The sequence below is a fragment of the Polistes dominula genome, unplaced genomic scaffold (genome assembly GCF_049000335.1).
Source record: "Polistes dominula isolate Pdom_NZ unplaced genomic scaffold, Pdom_raw_medaka contig_373, whole genome shotgun sequence".
NCBI classification, from domain to species: domain Eukaryota; kingdom Metazoa; phylum Arthropoda; class Insecta; order Hymenoptera; family Vespidae; genus Polistes; species Polistes dominula.
The window spans coordinates 4,113,121-4,134,752 of NW_028300899.1; the positions used below are offsets into that span (position 1 = coordinate 4,113,121).

A 21,632-nucleotide genomic window follows, 5' to 3' on the forward strand; every position below is an offset into this window, starting at 1 on the left:
AATCGAAAGGAATATTAATTGCATCTATAATTCTCTTAATTGCAAATATATAAATTTCTGTGATAATATTAATAAATAATTAGTTATATCGTTTCAAGATTAATGTTAATTATAGTTTAGTATTGTAGAGTATTATATTTTATGTCTGATTTGTTTTATTGTTTAATAGACAGAAAAACTTGGTTGATAATAACCATACAATTTTTCGCTCTACTTGATAGCATGAAGAACTTATTACCATGATAAAAAGAAAAAAGAAAACTATTTTATACGACACGCCTTGCTAGAGGGATTCCAAAGATTCCATTAACGATGAAAAGTCGACATCCTCGAGAATGATGTAATGATCGTAATGAAAGAACGTGCGAAAGCATTATGACACTAACATCTACACAGATGTAAACGACACGTACACGATGTAACACGAATACACTGATTCAAATATGTCCTCTCGTTGATTGCACGAGAAAACCATTGTACTGTGTGCAATATTACTTAGCCACCGTGGGTTTTGATCCCTCCTACCGATAATCTTTTACAGAATGGAAAACAAGAAATAACAAGCTAGGGAAACGATCTTTGTAGATTTATATTTGGTACCAGAACTTTTTTCTTTGTTTTAACGCTTTTGTATTCATTACTTTGACTTAAATTATTGCTTTGATTTTGTACGTTAATTCTAATTATATTTTCAGATGGTATAAACAATGTTCCTGATTTTTTAAGAACTATCTATGGGAGTACAATAATATGCAATATGTGTATTGTTTATTTTAGTGTTCTTATTCTTATAATTTTTAATTATAGCAACAAATTACACAAGTTAAAATGAAAAAAATGTACACACATCTATATCATAAAAGAAAATAATGTTAAAGTATTAATTGTTCAGTTTTTATAGTTTTTCAATATTAAACATAATTGTTCAAAATGTCAGAAAATGAAAGAGATTATTCTTTCTTGTTTATCTTGGCATAGAGAGAAAAGATATTTTTTATAAAATTATATATGTAATGTGATGAAATAATTTCTTATTCATTTATTATATACATATAGTTATAGTCCAATAAAACTAGTAATAAGCTATTGTTATTAAATCGTAATATTTAATTAAAATAACAAAATATTTATTATTAAACATTAACAGATAAGAATTGAATATAATGGAACCATTTCAGAATTTTTAAATGTTAAATACATTAATTTATATGTTAATCAATTTTTTAGTTATATTTTTGACTAATGAAGTCACAAAGAGAAATAGTTTTGTTTTACGACAAAATTTGAATACAAAGTTGAGAACTTATTTTAATAATTTAATATAAAAATAGTTACTCTTATTTTTATAAGAATCAATAACCGAAAAATTTAATTATTTTAGCTTTCAAATTTTATATGATATGCATATTTTTTCATAATGAGTAAAAGAATAAAGAAATAAAAAAATATAAAAATAAAAAAATAAATATATTTGTTCCCGGTTATAGTATATAAGGTGGCGCTGCGCGCATATGTGGCGGGAATTGTTTAACTGGTGGCGGTAGAATAACGACATTTTAGTTCCCTGTGACAGCTACTCCGATACAGAATCCGTATCGTCCTCGTTAATTACAGGTAATTAATATATTTCTTTTACTTTCACCTTTTTCAAATATATTAATTAATTCGTAACATTTCTTTTCGCGTAAAGAATGTAAGCAAATCGAGACATTGTTGCGTTTAAAAGATATCCGCAAATATAAAATCGGTCTCTTGGCGTCCTGTAGTCAGTTCCTACTCAATAATTATTTTTTAATTTTCTAACTTTATTGTTAAGATCTCGATAGATCTTTCGTTTTAAAATGATCCTTATTAGCAATTTTTCATCGACTTATGTTAATTAGTTAATACACTTATAAGCATATACACATATTATGCATTACACATACACATATATTGATGCATAATAAACTTATTAAATGCATATAGAACACATATATGCATGCGTATAAATGTATAAATATACATGTACATATATAATATATACATACACATATATAAATGGATATACTCATAGTATTCCTATACACATACAACACATTTTGAGCTTCACTGATATGATCTTATATTTGTCACACTTACAGATACTAAATATACATATACATATATACTTCTTTATATTCTCATTTATATATATAAACACACACACACAAGTACTTTTTTCTTTACTAATTTCTCTTATACTTACAGTTTTTTAAGAAACATTTTACGAATGGAAAGACGCATCAGAAAATACGGTGGAAATAATTCTACATAACTGCCGAAATTCATCGGACACGTAAGTTTATTTTGTTTTTAAATTAGATTTAATAGAGAAAGAGGTTGAGAGAGAGAGATAGATAGATAGATAGATAAATAGATAGTAGCATTCGACATGTAAACAATAGAGTAGGGGAAGTTTCGCCGAGCTCAATTGAAAATAGTAAATGAACGTGTCTCGTGTTTCTTCAAGGGTAAAAACAAGAATATAACAACAAAATTTTCAGTTAGATATTATGTTTGGACACGTGAACATCTCGTAGAGCAACGAGCAGTTTTCTGGAGTATTATTAAATATTTACATTCTAATTATGTATATGTATACTATAATATATATATATATTATGTTATCCAATTAATTTAAATTATAATTATTAAATTAATTTATATTATTATACAAGAAAGTATGGTTAATATAATTTTATATTTTTATTTATTTTATAGCAGTAACATTGTTTAATTTAGAACATTTGTAAGGATAATTATTAGTATAAGAATAAATTTTATTAATAACTTGTTTTCATATTCAGCAAATTCCAAGTGGTAAAATCTTGGAAATTGATATTGCTTGAAATGTATTATATACTTTATTATACTACAAAAAAAAAACACTGTACACAATATTCATATATTTGATTTTTTGTATATTGCACTAATGTAATCTTATTTTTTAATTTTTTTTAGGTTTTCAAGCATGAGGAGAGTACAGCACGAATTCACGTACCTAATCTTATAGTTGTGGCAACTTTTTTATCTTCTTCATATACGTCGAGGTAAGCATTACTTTTTTTAAGTATATCTGACAATAGAAATGCTATAGAAAGAGTGAAAAAGAAAGTGAGAAAGAAAGAGTGAGAGAGAGAGAGGGAAAATAAGAAAACAAAACACTTGATATACAGATTATTATGAATGCGTATGTATATTTTCAGGAATTTCTCGAGCCGAAAATATAAGAAAAACAGCCGAGCATTCGACACTCTCAAGGATAAATAGTAATGTATTTCATTCCCCTTCCATCTTTCGACGTGTTAACGTCAATGAAAGTAAGACGTATTAAACTACTTAATAATTTTTTAATGTGTGTAACATCTTTTAATATGTGTTCTGCCTTCAGAAATGATTTACAGGAAATGTTGTAATATAATCTTTAGTATGTTTCAGCTTTTCAGATTTTTTATTTAGGGGGTAACACCACTATAGAATTTTCAAAAAATCGATTTTTTGTTTTTTAGCTTAAAGTGTACTTTAGACATCTAAAAACATTATGCACTTGGTCCCGAAGCAAAAAATAATTTTTAACATGGCGAAATTTTATTTTTACGAAGTGCCTCAAAGCGCTTCGAATAGTGATAACAAAACTTTAAACACGTTTTTCTCGAAACTACATTTTTAAAACTGGGCGGACACAGAACTCGACCATCATTAAACCGATTGACTTGAAATTTTGAAAATAGTTTGATAGTTATATTTTCTACAGAAGTACATATCCGATTTTTAATTGAATAAAAACTTTTTTTTTATATAAACAATTTTCTACATTTTTGTTGTCGAAGAGTCGAATTTTTTATTCAAAGTTGCGCCATTTTTACAGAATTTGACTTAGAGAAAAATCCGTATGTACTTCTCAAGGTAATAGTACATAGATTAAGAATTTCTTTTATTTTTTATTCTAGGTCTTATAGTTGTCCAGGTATGAGTCCGCCCGTTTTACCAAAAAAAAAGACAGGGTTTGGTTCAGCCATGAATACCGACGCCATTTTTTATCTAAAATCAATCAAAATATTTGTTTGCATAGTTCAATATATGATTACCCAACCCTCAAAAAAGAAATTTTATTCCTCATTTAGTTTTCACAAAAAAATTCCCAAAAAAAGGCTTCTTTTTCAGGCTCATCGTTATTGTCATCGTAAGGGTAGGATACCCATCCTGCAATCATCCATGAAGATTAAAAGTTAGTATATTTTCTTATCATACATTTATATGATAATTTTAATGGTTTTTTATTAAGACGATGACATTAATTGTTCTGTTTCTTTTTCTGTTTCAGAAGATTATTGCAATCGTGCGTGTAAGCAATGAAATACTCGTGTATTGTATCGCATAAAATAAAATATAAAAAAGTCGACAAGTAGATTCAGTGTTGATCGTCGCATGTAAAGTTTCGCGTTTGCTCGGTTAAGAAACTCGCAAGTTTCTTTTATTCGGTTTAAATGTGTGCTCATCGTCATCCTAAGAGTAGGAGACCCATCGTGCATTCATCGTGCATTCATCAAAGTGAGTATATTTTTGTATTAAATAATTCTTCTAAAATTTTAATGCTTTTCTGTAATAGTAATGATATTAATAGTATTGTTTTTTATTTCTGTTTCAGATTGCAATCGTGCGCGAAGCAATGTACGGGAGTGTTTAATCGTTTAAATGTAATTAAAATCACGGATTAGAGCACGTTCGTTCGTTAATTTTAATTTCGTCGCGTTTCGCAAACTATTTAAAAAATTATATATATTAAATTAACTGCGATCAATGCAGTAATTGTATTAGAGTTTGTTCGAGTAAAGTTGTATTTTTATCTAAAAACAGTCGTACAAACTGTTCGCGTATTAAAATCAGTGCATCAATGAAGATTTAAAATTGTTTTTTTCAATTGACTGTGTGCAAAGCAGTCTTTGAATTAATTGTAAAATCAGTAATCGGGCGAGTAATAAATTAAAATCAAACGCGAATTAGAGTCAGTGTTGTTCGTCGTATAATAAAATTTCGGTTTCGCGATAAGAAACTCATCTATAGTTTCTTATTTTCGTTTATACCGGGTTATTAGATTCACGCGAGGTGCATCACCATAGTGCAATAGAGCTGCATCTCATTAGAATGCATTGTAAGTATTCATTTTTATTTACATTTTATTCGATTTTATTTTATATGATTTTGAATAATATTCCAAATAACTTATCGTTTTGTTCTATTTTATATTACAGATATAACCATGGATTCTCTTCCTTTCAAAGATGTTGGATGAATTTTTCGATGGATTTATGGTAGATCTTCGATGGGTCTTCTTCAATGGCAAATCAAGTATCGTCTTCCATTGTCAGACTGCAATACTTGCTGCGAAGTAGGAGTGTTTTGGAGCCATCGCAGAACTTCTTAAACCGTAAGTTTGTATTTAAGGTCCCTCCAGTGCTCAATCATGCCGAGGATGAAAGATCCTAATCGGCACGAGTTATTGGTTGTAATTATTTAAATAAATTATTGACGAGCACATGAGTAATTCCTTTTTAGAAGTTACTCATGAAAGTTGTATATTTTCTTGTATGTTTTATTATTAGTTAAGAATAGGTTTTCTTGTTTCATCGGTTATATTCATTTAATTAATAATGCAATTAATAAATGTACTCTCTTTTTTATTATGTGTTTTGTTCGTGGTCAGTAGTGATGAAATTGAGCATTGATTTACTCGTTTTCGTCCAGAAAAGCATGTAATAAATGTCTTATATCCATTGCTTCGTACATAGTTTATCTAATCGAGATTAATTCTGATATATCGATACTTCGATATTTTAAATAAATGAAGCAAGAAGACAAACTCATTCGCGACGGATAGATTCTGGTAGTTAAGTGGCGGCTCAAAGCCCAGTTCTTTCATTAGAACAGCCAACTTAATAAAAGGAGTCATCCGAGGTTTTGAAATATATTAATTAAATATATTAAAATATATTAAAAGTCATTATTTAAGAAGTAACTTGTAGAGTCCTTAGTCGTTTAGACGAATTTTTATACAAATGTATTTAAATGTTTATTTTTTAATCATATTTTTTAGATCAGGATTTTCAGCTTCTAATATAGGACTAATCTCCCGTTTCTTCCCCCTGTACTTTCTGAGTTCTCATCTATGCATGTGCCCAGGTGCTACTCGTATAGGTGAGAAACGGTTAGTATAGGTTTATTTATAAGTTTTTTCCCCTATTGGCGGCTGTTATTGTGCTAGTGATTGCACGATGTACTTTGTACCTGTGTATGCGTTTTAGGTATGTGCACTGTACATTGTTTCGCGATAAATAATACCGCGCATTTTTCCAAGTTATTAAATAAAAATAACTATTAGAGTCACGGCTACGATACGAATTTTTTTTCTTTTTATTTTTAATATCGTTTTGCATAGTAGAGTTATCGCATTTATTTGTGGAAACTTTGATATACTTGTATATTACTAGTATGCACATATACTAGTGTATACTTGTATTTTTGCTTTAGTAATTTATGCAATAATCATTAGCCTTGACGGTCGATTACAGCAAAAAGTACGTATTCCCATTAGCATGTAAGTTTATTATAGAATACGTGGTTGAACTAGGGTGTCGGAGGTGCCCCGGGGCATGCTCTCTAGTTTAGGCTTTTGCACCCTGGTGGGATGTATGTTTGCTCTTTTTAAATGCGGGTAATAGACAGGCAGGTAGCATACTTTTCTGAGCGAATGTTACAACTTTAATTTTAAGTATGTAGGACCCGGTAAGACGTAATGAGTAATTTCCATTCAGGAATGGAAAGTTCGTCTCCGGATGGTATACAAAGTTTCAGTAAATTTTAGAATTATTTAATTTTTGAATATATACTTTTATTTTCTCATGTTTTGCTGATACTTTGTACTTTGATATATCGATTAGTATAAAACAATTTAAAATGTCTTTGCATTTGTTTAGAAATACTTTTCTTTCAAATTAGCAAAGATTTTTGAATCTGCTCGATGCTTTTAGTATTAAGTATTATAAATGAATACTTTGCATTTTTCCATTATTTTTAGAATATATAATATTTTTTATAAATAAATAATTAATTAAATTATAGTGAAGATAAATAATATAAATGATCAGATACTACAATAAGACCATAATATATATTATATATTTTTTTTTACTTTTGTTTTAATATTAGTTTATATTTTTAATGCAAAGTGTTCTTAGTCTCATCGATTAAATCGAATTATCTGCCGTGGCATTCGACTAAATGCGTCTGTGTAGATGCTGATGGATTATTTTGATCCATTAATCGTTTACAAATAGTTTATAAAATATATAACATATAATTTTGTTTTAATTTTTTTTTTAATAACAACTATATTTAATTAATTTAAGAAATGCCTTACAGCAGTGGTTAGGCTAGAAGAAAAGAAGAAGCTATATGCTGAAGAGGCCCCCACTTAATTGTGGTTCAAGAGGGCAACTATGTCGACTATGAGTCATTTCGAAAAAGATTATTATTATAAACCTATCGAGAATGGCTCACGGTATTATTTTATTTTACTTGTATTTACTATTTTTTATATTATCTTTTTTGCTCGTCAATAATTATCGTTATAACTTAGAAATAATAAACCATTTCATCTTCTTGGCACGTCCAACAAGTTCATAAGTAATTTTTCATATTAGGAAATAATTAAATTCGCGAATTATTAAATTAAATAAATAAATTAATTTTACTTTTTATTATTTACATTAATAATTTATAACTATAATTAACTTTTTAGATTTGTTATTCGTAACGTCTTGATTCGTATAAATAAATAGTTTATTAGTATATATTTTTAATTTATTACTATTCAATTGATGTCATTAGTAATTTTATGAGAATTTCATTTAAGATTTAACAATTTTTTGATTATTTCATTTATTGTCTACAAATTTTTATTTTATTTTTTTTATTAGTTGTTTAAAATTTTAGATTTCTTGATCGTTTAAATATTTAATAAATATTTTTATTGTTATATGATATAAACATTAGAAATAGATAAGAAATTAAATGCATTTTTAATTGGCACGTGTTATACTACATGCTTTTATATTTGTTTATTACATGCTTTCGAATTTTTACTGTATGACTAATATATTTTCTTTTTGTTACAGGTGATCATCGTTGGAGTTTCTAATATCAATTCATTTCGATTAGAACATTTATAATAATTGGTGTTTTAAATATTATGTATATAAATGCATTTCTGAAGGCAAACACAAAAAATTTGAATATTTTAATTATTATATTATTTTATTCACACAATAGAATCTTTTAAAAGAAATATTATTTCATATATCGTTATGAGAGAGGGAGAGAGAGAGAGAGAGAGAGATGTACCAAAACTATTTTAGATTTTGTATTCTCAAAATTTTAATATTTTGAGTTTAAAAATTTAATAGAATTTTTATTAATCATCATCATTATTATTAAATTAACAATTAATAAATTCAATATTTATCACTACTATTCTATTTATTATTATGAATTATTTATTATTAACATTTATTATTCTACATATTATTAACAGCAAATTCTTATTTTTCAGATGTATCATTTCAATTGCTACATGAATCTGGTTTGTTTTTTTTATAATAATTAGTTACATAAGTATAGGTTAAAATTGCATAATTGTATTTTGTTAAAAATTTATATATGCATAAATTGATGATGTAAAATTGATATATTTATTGCAATACTTTTTTTTTAATAATGACATTTAATGATTTTCGATTAAGAAACTTTGTAATAAAGATTGATCTAATGAACGTGAACAGTTCACCTGATTACCAATAGAATCAAGTATAATACACATATAGTTGTATAGAATATATATATATATATTCTCGTCACACTCTACTTACTATCGACAGGGGACAACTATTGTCGTTCGAAAGGGCGTATTAACATTCTTTTTTCTTGTATTTTTTTTCTTTCTATTTTACCGTCAAAGAACAATTTTATAAACGGGACTTAACTGCAATCAAAAGGAAAAAGTAGAGATAAGGTAGGAAAAGTAAAGATAATCTTTCCTCGTCTTCGTGGAAAGAAAATATGTAGCAATCAACTAAAAAGCTTCATTCTTATGACGGAAAGGGAAGATTATAAAGACAGGAAAGTGTCCACCTTTTCCAGACTATCTTTATAAACCTTTTCTTGAATAAAATAAAACCTTTAAATTTGTAAAACCTTCTCCACGTAATTCTTTCCTCATGTGGATGATAGATACATGTAGAAAATCGTGATTCGTATGTACAGGATGATTCCTTTTAAAATAATTATACATATAATTAATAATATCTTGATAATTATTAGTTTTTGATCCTATACACTTTGATAGAATTTTTATTCAATTTTATGTTATTTTTATTAATTTTTAATTTATTCAAACATTTTACATTTTCTTCGATATTATACAATTTTAATTTAAAGTATTTTTTCATATAACAAACAATTTACAAGTAATTTGGATGGTACATTTAAATGAATCAACCTGTACACTTGAACATTTCTTAATTGACAGTTTAGCTTAAAAACATCGGTTACATTCAACCATTATTGAAGATGATATAGTCAAGAAAACAAGCTGGACTGGTTTCGCAGGACATAACGATTCGATGAATTCGCATTTGCATTTAGTCACTAGTAAATTTGTGTATAATAATCACAGCTCCCACATATTTAATGATTTTCTTTTTCTTCGTAGTGTGTCTGTTTCTATCTCTGTTTCTTTGATATGTGGCAAGTTTTACTCGCGAAACTCGAGAATCATATCGTCCTTGACTGATTCCATTCGTTCGAAGTAGAGCTACCAGTTTTAAACGTCGACGATTTGAATTTCTAGTTTGGCTTCTTCGAAGTTCTCGTTTTATTTAGAATTACGTGAAAAGTTTGTATCGATTAGTCGTAACTATCGTAACACTTTCCTCTTTTTTTTCTTTTTCTTTCTATCTCGGTCTGATAACGTGCTCGACGAATCGATACGAAAAGAAAAGGAAAGAAAGAAAACTTTCAATGTCGCTTACGTATTGTGTGAAAGGGAAGAAAAATTATTTCATCTAGCAACATCACATTATCGATTGCCGGTCGATCGGTCAAGTCGAAAATTTTCAGCTTAAAAATAAAAGAACGTATAGTTAGAGCTCTAACTATTGTATGCTTAATTGTTAGTGTTATCGGACAATTTCATGCCCCCCAGTCGTGTTCTAACCATCCTATTGTGCGAGTTCTTTCAACGTGGAAAAAATTCTTTTACTCTTATAACAATGCGTACTTCTTATGTGAGAGGGAGACGAATTGAAAGAGTTATTATATACATCGAGTTCGACGGATTTCTTCAAAAGGTCAAACGTTTTCTTCCTTAAAAATAGAATCTCTTTCTTTGATATTAACGCGATCGTGAATATTTCTTTAAAATTTTTGAAAATCAAAAATATTCCATTGAACATGTGTTCTTAAATTAATACTTCATATATTTTTATTTTTTATTTTTTCGTTTAATATATAACAAAATATATATAGTATATAATTTTGTGTATTAGTTTAAGATGTGAAATATAATAAATTGATATTTTATTTACGAGTAACACCTAGTCGCGACATATATTTACAATGAATTTGCGTGTGAGCATCGACGATGACCTTTCGGCGAGATTCAACCTGGTGGTACCAAGAATAAGACGACGAAGAGGATGATAATGATGATGATGATGATGATGATAATGATAGCGTTCCGTGAGCTCTCTAAGGCGCATCCTCGCCAGTCGACAGCCTATACTCTTGCTCCCATCGTGCTGTGTTACTTAAGATACTTTACTTTCTACATTCCTTCCGAGACAATACCTACATCCACGCAGCCGGTTTGGTATATACTTCACTGTTCATACATACATTCGTACATTCATACAAACATACGTGCAATAAGACAGAATTATCCAGGTCAGAACAGCAAACGAACGGTTCCTGTGTGACTACACTGGTCCTAGATCAATAGTACTGTTAGATAATATTTTATTTTATTAATAATTCAATTAGTTTTTTATATTATTTCTAAGATTAATGATCGTAATAAAATTAACGATCCTTTAATAATACTTCATATCATTATTTTTTAATTTAAGAATTTTAATATTATGATACACAATATTATTGATTAAGTAAAATCACGTTCATTTTATTTAATTATTTTTATTAATTTTACAAGTACGATAGTTTCAATCGATTGATTATATTGAAAAGAAATCGAAGTCTTATACGAAAAAAGTGAAAGTCATGTATTTTGTTTTCTCATTGAATTAAAATGTTATACGATATGTAATGAATGAACAGTGTCGAACCGTTAAAAACTTTTGATTTTATAAATTAATAAGGTAACGTTAGAGAATAAGTGGTACTTCGTTTTCCCGTTTTTCGAAGAGAATAAGAGAGTGCAAATTAGTAGAGTTCGTTTATGCGAGTTTAAACAGCTACCGCCTCCTCATATAATGAACTCATCGTTGGAATCACCGTGTTGCTCGTCTACCGTGCATTAAAGTCTCCTTCGTTAGTCTTCCTTCATTGTCTAGCTACTAACATGAAGATGAATGAACGTAAGAATGAATTGTAGACGCGGGAACATAGAAATTAGATCCTGTTTTATTACAACTTTTTTGTGACGTTTAGTTTCCATTTACACGATACTTTCATTCAGTTTTTTTTTGCTTTTATACAGTAATAAAAATTAATTTTATGTATTCAAATCATTTCAGATACGTTAAACATACGTGATTTAAAATTGAATTATTTAAAGAAATCAACATCTTTAATTTAACGTTAAAGTTAGCTCATTTATTTTTGAAGAAAAAAAAAAGAAAGAATTAAAATTCGAGTCGAGTTAAGCACACGTAAATTTGAACTACGAAGCAAATATCATCGTCGAGTTAGCACATACTACGTGGGCAGATAATAAAGAGCACTCTTGATAAAATATTCCTGCAAGCATGCTTCAAGTAAAAGGGAAGGACAAACACCATATATGTATGTATATATGTGTTCTACGTAAATACGTATATATAATATATACGTGTTGTAAAAAAATATACCATTGCTCCACCTACGATTTAAGTTACACCTACTCTTTCGATGCATTTAGTTTTTAATTACGTTTTTTTAAATCCGCGAAGGATTATTTTCTATTATTAAATTAAAACGGAAATATACAAGGTTTCAAGAAACAAGAAGTTATAAATATCATCTTAGCTTACATCATATGATTTTATTCAAGACGTACGAAAGTATGTAAGTACAAATACTTACGTACATTATTTATGAAAATGAATACGAATCACGAGAATCGATCACGTCTCATCTTCCAAGATTGTGTTTTTTCTTTTTTTATATGTTTGCAAAAAACTGATGAGTAAAATTTACGGTGAATCATCTTTTACTAACCTCGTGTAATTCCCACAGTTTATTAACTAGAAGTACAGAAGCGTATCCTTACTTACACGCTTGGAAAATAGTAGCATGCACGGGCCGGCGATTTTACAGCAGACATTTTATTTTCTTATGAGTATACTCTCTTTCGTAGTTTACAAAGTACGGGGTTATTCCATGATAGAATAAAATCTCCATCTCTGCGTAGGCGGAGTGACACCATGTATGTATGTGTGTATGTATGTGTGCGTATTTAGGTATACATGTTTGTTCGTCGTCCTGTGTGCGCGCGCAGGATCCAACGTTATATTCACGGAAGCCATAAATTAGTAGCAGGATTTTCTTGCTGTTTAAACGAACGTTATACTGTGTGCAGTATAGTAAGTACAAACAATAGAACAAGAAGAGCTATCTTGTATTTTTTATTTATTTAATTTTTTTTCACGTTATTTTTTAGTACGAAATTAGATATAATAAATAAATCGAGATCTCATTCGATATTCTCGATCTTGAATAGAAATAAGAATGATTAAGATGGATGACGTAATTGAATGTGTTCTTTTTACCTCGTAGAATTAATGTTAGAATTGAATGAATGTGAATGAACGAGTAAATGAAGGACGATAAGAGGCGTTGAATCGTAACGTAAGATTTCTTATTAATTACTGTTTTCTTTCTTTCTTTTCTTTTCTTCTTTTCAAATGTTAATACCAAATTTTTTAAGCATCTAAATTAGAATCATCTTCTCTCTTTTTTCTTTCTTTTTAGATTTCGATGCAAATGAGAGAGTCCGAGTCATAATAAATTCCATACATTTTATTTCCTTTTTCTTTACTAATGTATTACCCGGAAATATCAAATGTTATATAGACACGTTACGGAGAAACAATGCGAAGATTATAAGAAACAATGTGAATATATATATATACGCATGATCATTCGAATAAATAAAACATCGATCACATGACGTCGTGTACCTCGTATCCAGGCTTCCAGTCGCATTAATGTACGAATTCCTTATGGTGATCCAGGCAAAACGTTCGTTAGGATATAATAATAATAATAATAATAATAATAATAATAATAATAATAATAATAATAAAGAAAAGGAAGAAAATAAAATAAAAAAGAATTAAACGAGAACTAAACGCGACCAGCAACTACGGCCTTGCGCTCACCACCAAGAAGGCACCTTTCTCGTTTCCTCGGCTAATGGTCATGGACGGTTTTATTTAATGGCGGACGTTATGAAAACTTCTTAGTTTAAAACACGCAGGATTGTTTATTCGAGCGAGTCCTTTTTTTTTCTTTCAAAATCTCAAGTGAATTTTTGGTTTTTTTTTCGCTTTTCTTTTTATTACTTTTTTTATTTTAAAACGATTACAAATATTTTTATTCTTCTAAATATTTTTATTAACGAATACTTTCGTCGTCGAATGTAGTATAACGGTCTGAGATCGAGTAATTAGTAATTATATAATTTTTATAAGAACGTAATTTTTTTTTATACGTAGTAGTCACGCTTGCACGACGCTTGCTTAGAAATAGGTAAATTTGTTTGAATAGTATGTTGGATAAATTATGGCTATTACGAGACACAAGTCGAGTGTTAAGAGTTAGAAAAAGAAAGAAAAGAAAAAAAAAAAGAAATAGAAGAAAAAAATGTTGATCAAAAGTGTACGTAAATGTACATGTGCGACGACCAATAAGGCAGTCACTCTGCGTGCGAGACCGTCTAAAGCAAATACCGAGAAAAATCATTATGCGGAGCACGATAACCCTCTCTTTCTTTCTTTCCTTCTTTCTTTCTTTCTTTCTTTCTTTCTTTCTTTCTTTCATTCTATCCTTTTTTTTATCTCTCTTTTAGACGATATTATACGCCCACTTGGACATTCAAATGCACGACTCGAGAAAAGTATTCTTTATTTTTTCTCTCTTTCTCTCTTTCTCGCTATATTTAGCATCATTTTACATTAACATTTTTTGTTATCATACTTTGTTAGGGACTTACGCAAGTTCATTGAAATAATTGAAAATTCATTAGGAAATCGTTAAGAAATTTTTTATTGAATGTTTTATTATTCCTTCGTAGCTGGCGTAATCGACCAACTGAAATCTTACATTTGAATCTAATCTATTGATCCAACTCGAATAAAATCAAAGTTAGTAATTAATTTGTAAAATTGTTAGATAGTAATTAGATGTATTGAAATTAGACATCGCGTGGAAAGTGGCATTTTTCATTCCTTCGAAAATTCCTTAGCGCCTTCCTCACTGAAAGGAGGAACTAGAAATGCCGAAATGGTCAGGCACGAATGCGTAACGACTATTACTCTTTCTCTCTCTCTCTCTCTCTTATTCTTAGTAAGAGGTAATTTATTTTCTGCGCATACGGTTAGATCGAAAGGAGCGAAGGCGTTTTCGAAATGTGTGTGCAGCTTGTTGTAGGAGAAGGAGAGATGGAAACTCGTTCTGGCAAGAATCGATAACTCCCCGATCGATTTATTATTCGGAACCAGTTCTACCACATATTTCTCTATTAACTTATCGTCCAATTAAAATGTAACGAAAATTAGCTTATACCGAAGGAGAGCTTTCAAACTTTGTACGAATTGTATCGAGATAACGCGTGTAATTACAAAATTATTATTGATCATTCCTTTATTCTTTTTTTTGTGTGTGTGTGTTTTTTTTTCTTATTGTTAGAACAAAAATAAGAATAGAATAATAATAATAATACAGAAATAAGAGGTCTCATTAACGCATACCTCACGTTTTAGAATTACCCTTTTTGTAATTAAAAGTATATATAATAGGGGAAAATATATACACATTGTTAGTAATACAAATATAATTGATTTCTAACGTAATCATGGCTGGAATTCACGGATGTTACGGCTGTAGGGTATTACGAAGCACCATGCAATTCTTTTAATCGTATACGAAATTATTTACATTTTTTTTCTCTTTTTATAAAGACTCGATTTTCATATGTTAATTTTTATCACATAAATACGTATATGAATATATATATATATATATATATATATATATATATATATATATATATATATATATGATACGTGGATCATTTTACGTGTTACTTTCAAGGTAACACACGTAATCGACTCCTTTTGATGTTTCTCTCGATAATCTCAAGATCGATCATGGGAATGTTCATATTTGAATGATGCATCTCTTATGTCCGATTAAAATAGTTTAGGTAATGTTTTTTTTTTTTTTCAACGAATTTTCGTCTTGGTCGATCCATCTTCGAAAGTCGTCACGGCGGATACGGTCCAGGCCGGATCGGTTTGATTAGAAAGTAGGACAGACAGGCTTGCAACGGCAGCAACGGCAGCTCGTGCTACAGCCTTCGGGCTCTTTTGCCAACCCACACTTACGTAAGGACTTCTTTGCACGCCTTTCGACTATCTACAAACGCACTAACACATATTACGTTGAAGTATGTATATAAATATTGCAAGAAAACGTGTTCTTTCGCATCTTTCTGTGACTGTTTTGTTTTTTCATTTCTATAAATATTTATTATTTTTGTAAATTTTTTTTTTTATTATTATCGATGTAACATACGTCGGTATGTAATCAATTTTTTTCTTTATAGCGAAAAATAATTATTGTTTCATATTTATTTTAATTTATTTTAAATTAATTACAGTTATATTATTTAATTTTTTTCTAATTATACAAGGTAATATTTGTAAAAAATAAATAGCGTATAAATGTTTCGTTGTTCCTCTCGTTGAGGTAACATGGTATCACGCGAGTTTCGTTTACGCCACGGAAGAAGGAAGAAAAATACGAGAGTTAACGATATTCTTTGCAATATATATATACATATGTAAGTTTCTTAGTAGGTTTTTGGTTATTCAACAACTAGGATTACGTCGCTATACATATACTTTTTCCAAGGTGTATACATACTGATCGATTGGTATGCTTGTTGAATAATTTATCATTATTTTTCAATTGCCGTTCGTTATGTTCATTTTTGTAATAATAATAATAATGCTAATGATAATAATAATTCTATCGTATTAAACACGGAGACAAAGAAGAAACGAAAAAGTACGATTGATTCTATCGCTCAAATACCATAATACATTACGTAATGGAGAAATCATTTTTAAAGCAAGCTATAGATAAACCAATCACACTCTCGATCGCTACGTGTATGGCATTATCTTCCTGAATTAACAAATAATATTTGTTGTAAGCATCTCAATAGAAATTTTAATTTCCTTTTCTACGATATACGTTTGAATTTTGATTATACTCTTTAGACGTTCATTTATTTGCATATATTTTAAAATAATAAAACAAATCAATCATAATTATATCAATTTTGTTAATTTTTCTTTTTAAAATTACCAGTAAATTTATTCATAATTATACGACAAGGAGTTTTCATCGGAAACGTCTATTTATTATAATAAAAATTAATTGTAAAATATTTTGTTTGTGTAGAAATATTTACTAACAGAATGTTGTTTCTTCATTAAAATAAATCAAAATACGAATCCTTAAAGTCTGTATTTCGTAATGCATAAAAATAATGTTCGAACTTTGTCTTTTTTTTTCTTTCGTGTTTATCTCAAGAGTTTCGATACTTTCGTAAAATTCATGATAGATTTAAATATATTAGAAAAGTTGGAGAATTATCAGGCAGAGAGTTATTTCTCTATGGTCTTCTAAAGTCATTTCGACTCTGAACCGGCAATACAACAGCATTAATGATCTACGCCCTAGTACCGCATTCTGCATTCAAGTTATACTCGCGCAAGTGTATGCGAGAGGCTTGACGGACGTGGAATTTAATTTAATAGCCATAAACGGTCGCGCGAGTGAGCGACACCGGCGACTTTGTGAAATGAAAGTGCGGCTTGTCGTTGAATGAACAAGAGAGAGAGAGAGAGGGTAAATGAGGAAAAATAAAGATAAGAATCGAGGGATATAAAGAGAGAGAGAGAGAGAAAGAGAAAGAGAGGCGGAAAAGAAAGAAAGAAAGAAAGAAAGAGAGAGAACAACGACCTTGTAGACAAGTCTTAACATAGCTAGGCGCGGCCGTCGTCTCTTGGAAGATCATTTCGATTTCTTTTGAATAATGTACGCCTCGATTATTCAGACTTTCGAGAGAACGATAGTTGGAAAGATTGAAAGGGATCGCACTTTCAAGATCAAAAACCATGCTGCTACCTACCTCTCCCTTCATCTTATTACTTTTCTATTTTTTCTTCTTCTTCTTCTTCTTCTTCTTCTTCTCGGTTACTTTAGGTGTATTGGATAAGATAATTGTTTATTTTTATTTTCTTTTTCTAATTTCAACTGCAGATATAAATCTTCTTTTTTATTTCATCATAAAAAACATAGAGAGAATGGTGAAGAGAAAAAAAGGGTAGGGGGAAGAGTTCCTAAATGGATAAGTTAGGAATTTGACTCGACCTTGAAATAGTTTCGTCATGGTTGAAACTACTAAACGATCTGAAACGTTAACGTAGTATAAAACAGGTTGTTGATACCTGAGGGATTCTTTAAGCTTCCGTTTTATTATTATTACTATTATTATTTTTCCTTTTTCATGTTTTTTCTTTCAAATGGCGTCAATTTGCTCGGAGAACCGTTCCATCTTCTTCAGAGATGATATTCCTTCCTGTTCCCAGGACAGACGATCGTAATATTGATGGTCGCAGATGGCTAAACCGATTTTGTTTTTATTTTGTTAGAATTTGTCGATTTGATCGATCTCAAAACGGTAATAATAATAATAATAGTAAGAATATGATGGAAGTTAGGTCGTACTACTTGTTAGAGCTCGACGTTGATATATAGCGTTGATTTCTTTGTAACGGTTTCATCTTTCCTCATCCGTGTCCTTTCGTGTTTTTTACGGAAGTGTTCTTTTTAAATATTTCAGACTCGTTTTTATTTGTTTTTTATTTTTCTATGTTTTCTTTCCTTCGATTATCCGGTTCACTTAGGATAGACAACACGAAGGTCATTCTCTCCTAAACGTTCCTCAATTGAAAGTGAAACTGCTGTTCGTGGTCCAGTACAAACTTTAGTATCCTTTCGATTCTGACCTTTCCCTTTCTGACGGTGGTCACCGTTCAAAGAACAAATCTTGATATCCACTACGTAGTTTTTAATATTCTTTTTCATTTAACCAAAAAAATTCTTACTTCTAATCTTACGTAATTATATTTTTTAATTATAATAATTGTTCCGCGTTTGTTTTGTTTTATCGTTTGTATTATCGTAGATTTTTCGCATTTCTGTATTAAAGAATTTTTATTGTACATTGTAGACACATTTACGTAAAGCATAATATCAACGAATGAGTTTGATATGTACTACGTTGACAAATCGATGCAGTCGGAAGTAATTAACATAACATTGATGTCCATTGTTCATCGTTGAAACCGGATCTCCTTCTCGACGTTGCTATATTCAGAAAAGAACACAACTATGTTTGTTGAACAATTAAGTTTGTTTCTCCAGTTTGATTCTTAAGTTTCCTTGAAAATAGCATTGATATATTATTGGAAAACAATTGATAATGATATTAACAACCATAATCATAATTAATTCGAAAGGGTAATAAATGTAAAGGTGATAAATTCTTTCTTTCTTCTTTTTTTTCAGGAAATACGTGAGCAATTGTAATAAAGGATATGCTTTTAAAATTCATAGAACATTACGAAATAAAATAGAAACCTTGTGAAATGAGCCGATATACAAATAATATATATATATTATTTATTGAAATTAAGTAATTAATTTGTGAAATTAATTCCTTATCTCGGGCGTGACTTAATTAAGACGAATAGTTAATTCAATGGTAAATTAGTTCTTCCTTAGGTTAGTTCTTACGTGAATCTTCTTCGAAGTTAAGAACTTAACGAACGGCGTTGTTCGACGAACCGTGAATTATGAAGTATCGAATCGAAAGGTTTCACGATGAAGAAATATCGATACACGAGGTTGAACGAGATCGAATCGATATAAGGATCAGGTTATAGGAAGGTGGCACAAGTGCTTTTGCTGTGTTTCGAATTTATATATGAGATTGTCTGTACTGTCTGTTGGAAGAACACAACATCCGTCGTTTTTTTTTCACTTTTCGAAAGAAGTAGAAAGTTTTAAGAATCGAAACTTCTTATAGGTTTACGTGTGTGTATGTACCTTTGTATACATATCATTTTATACATGTCCAGATATGTGTATAATACGTGTTTCAACGTATCGATCGTACGTTATATATTAAAGAAATAATTACACAGAGACGATCGCAAGACTTCACGAATTCTCAATTAAGATTTCTCCTTGAGAAAATATTTTTCGTCTGTTCCTTCCGCCTTTCTTCTCTTGGTTCATCCTTTCTCTGATTAATTCTTTTTTATTTTTAAAAGAGAAATTTAAAAAGTATTTATTTATATATGTCGATAATTTAAAAAATTATATGTAATACCAAATTAATTAGATAGAAAAAAAAAAGAAAAAGAAAAATAATGTTCTACAGAAAAGTGCTAAAATTGGATTGAAATTCTTTGGAGCAATGGAACGAAACTGTAACGTTAGCTTTGTTGTTAGGTAGCTGCATACTTGGAGTTGATCGGACATTGCCTGTAAGTGAAAGTGTCGCTGGTCGAGTTGGTCATACGTTTAGATATATCTGTACAAATGTGTATAGATACTAATACATAGATAAACACACGTGCCAGTCTTGGGCAATATTTAACTCTATCGACGATTGCAATTAATCAAATCTTTTAATTACACGCCAACCCTAATAACACAATACATTTAATCATAATAGTTCTAACTAATCAAAAAAAAAATCGTACGAAGTAATTTGTTTATTTTTTTCAATTACAAAATACAATCATTGACAAATTAATCCGTAGATAATCATTTTTCATTTTGTCTTTTATCATTTTGATTAATTTACTAATGTTAAACAATCCTTTTGGTTTTAAATAATTGCAGGTAATAAATATTTTGATTTTAATCATTAATAGAATTAAATATTGCCCAAGATTGTTGATACATAGAAAGCAAAAAGCTACTTGGAAATCCGTAGACATTATATCTGGCCATACCAGACTTCCTATCGTATCTATGTATGTATATATGCATCTGTAGATATATATATATATGTAGACTATTGATATATCGAGTATTTCTATTCCTGTTTTCACGTTCCAACGTTCAAAGGATATTATATCGTGTGTCGCGAATACGCAACTCGGAAAAAATCATTGGTGGAACGAACGAAGTTTACTTGTATATAAAGCATATATGTAGGTATATATTCATATGTATATTGTTATATACATAAATACAAATATCTCGTGTTCACGATGCGAGACGTTTAGCCGAAGGAGTATCGATGATCGTCTTGAAAACAGGACTCCGATGATCTAACGTTTATTCGATACAAGATTACCCGAGTATCTTTTATACACTACCGACCAAAAGTTCGGAATATCACCATGTAAATTTCGAGAAACAGGATATTTATAAGAAGAAAAAATAAGAAATAGCTTTAGCATAACCGAGGTAGATTCAATTTAAAGAAAATTTATGAGTAATGTATGTCTTACATTTTGTATTGTTTTTTTTTAGAACAAGGAATGATTATTTTTCTTTCAATTACTTTTTCATAAAAAAAGTCACCTTTATTTTTAACAATAGTCTGACATATTCTGAGCATCTTGGTAGTTAATTTTTTTGAATGTTCGTAATTGAATATTTTTCAATAAGTGATTTGAAACTTTCAGTTGTTAATGCGTGCGTTAGTAATTCTACATGATTGTGCATTTCCTATGATAGGAAAAAAGATACCTTCTACTTTTAAGTAAGAAATAAAACTATAGCTCTCTCGATAAGCTTGTATTCCTTTTAAAGAGAGTATCTACTTGTAAGAGAAATTTTTTGTCAAACATCTTTTTTCTTCTTCTTTTTTCTCCGTACGATTTTCTCGATATAATTTATATAAGGAAAAAAGAGAAAGAGAGAGAGATTAACCTAAGCAATTTCATGGTCACTTTTCAATGATTTTCTACCACCCGTTATAAACGGATCGTGTGGAACGTAGAAGGTGCAGGAACTCGTCC

General features: G+C 29.3%; 1 protein-coding gene and 1 long non-coding RNA gene across 3 annotated transcripts in view; one reads left to right on the forward strand and one right to left on the reverse strand.

Moving 5' to 3' along the window:
• Positions 1–21,632, reverse strand: part of LOC107068229 (uncharacterized) — a 45,644-nt gene that overhangs the window by 14,116 nt on the left and 9,896 nt on the right. The window lies entirely within an intron of this gene.
• LOC149033477 (uncharacterized) lies at positions 1,266–7,735 on the forward strand. The gene is made up of 7 exons (XR_016178878.1): positions 1,266–1,614; positions 2,230–2,317; positions 2,983–3,071; positions 3,228–4,249; positions 4,346–4,572; positions 4,670–5,173; positions 5,274–7,735. It is a non-coding gene; the product is annotated as an uncharacterized LOC149033477 (long non-coding RNA).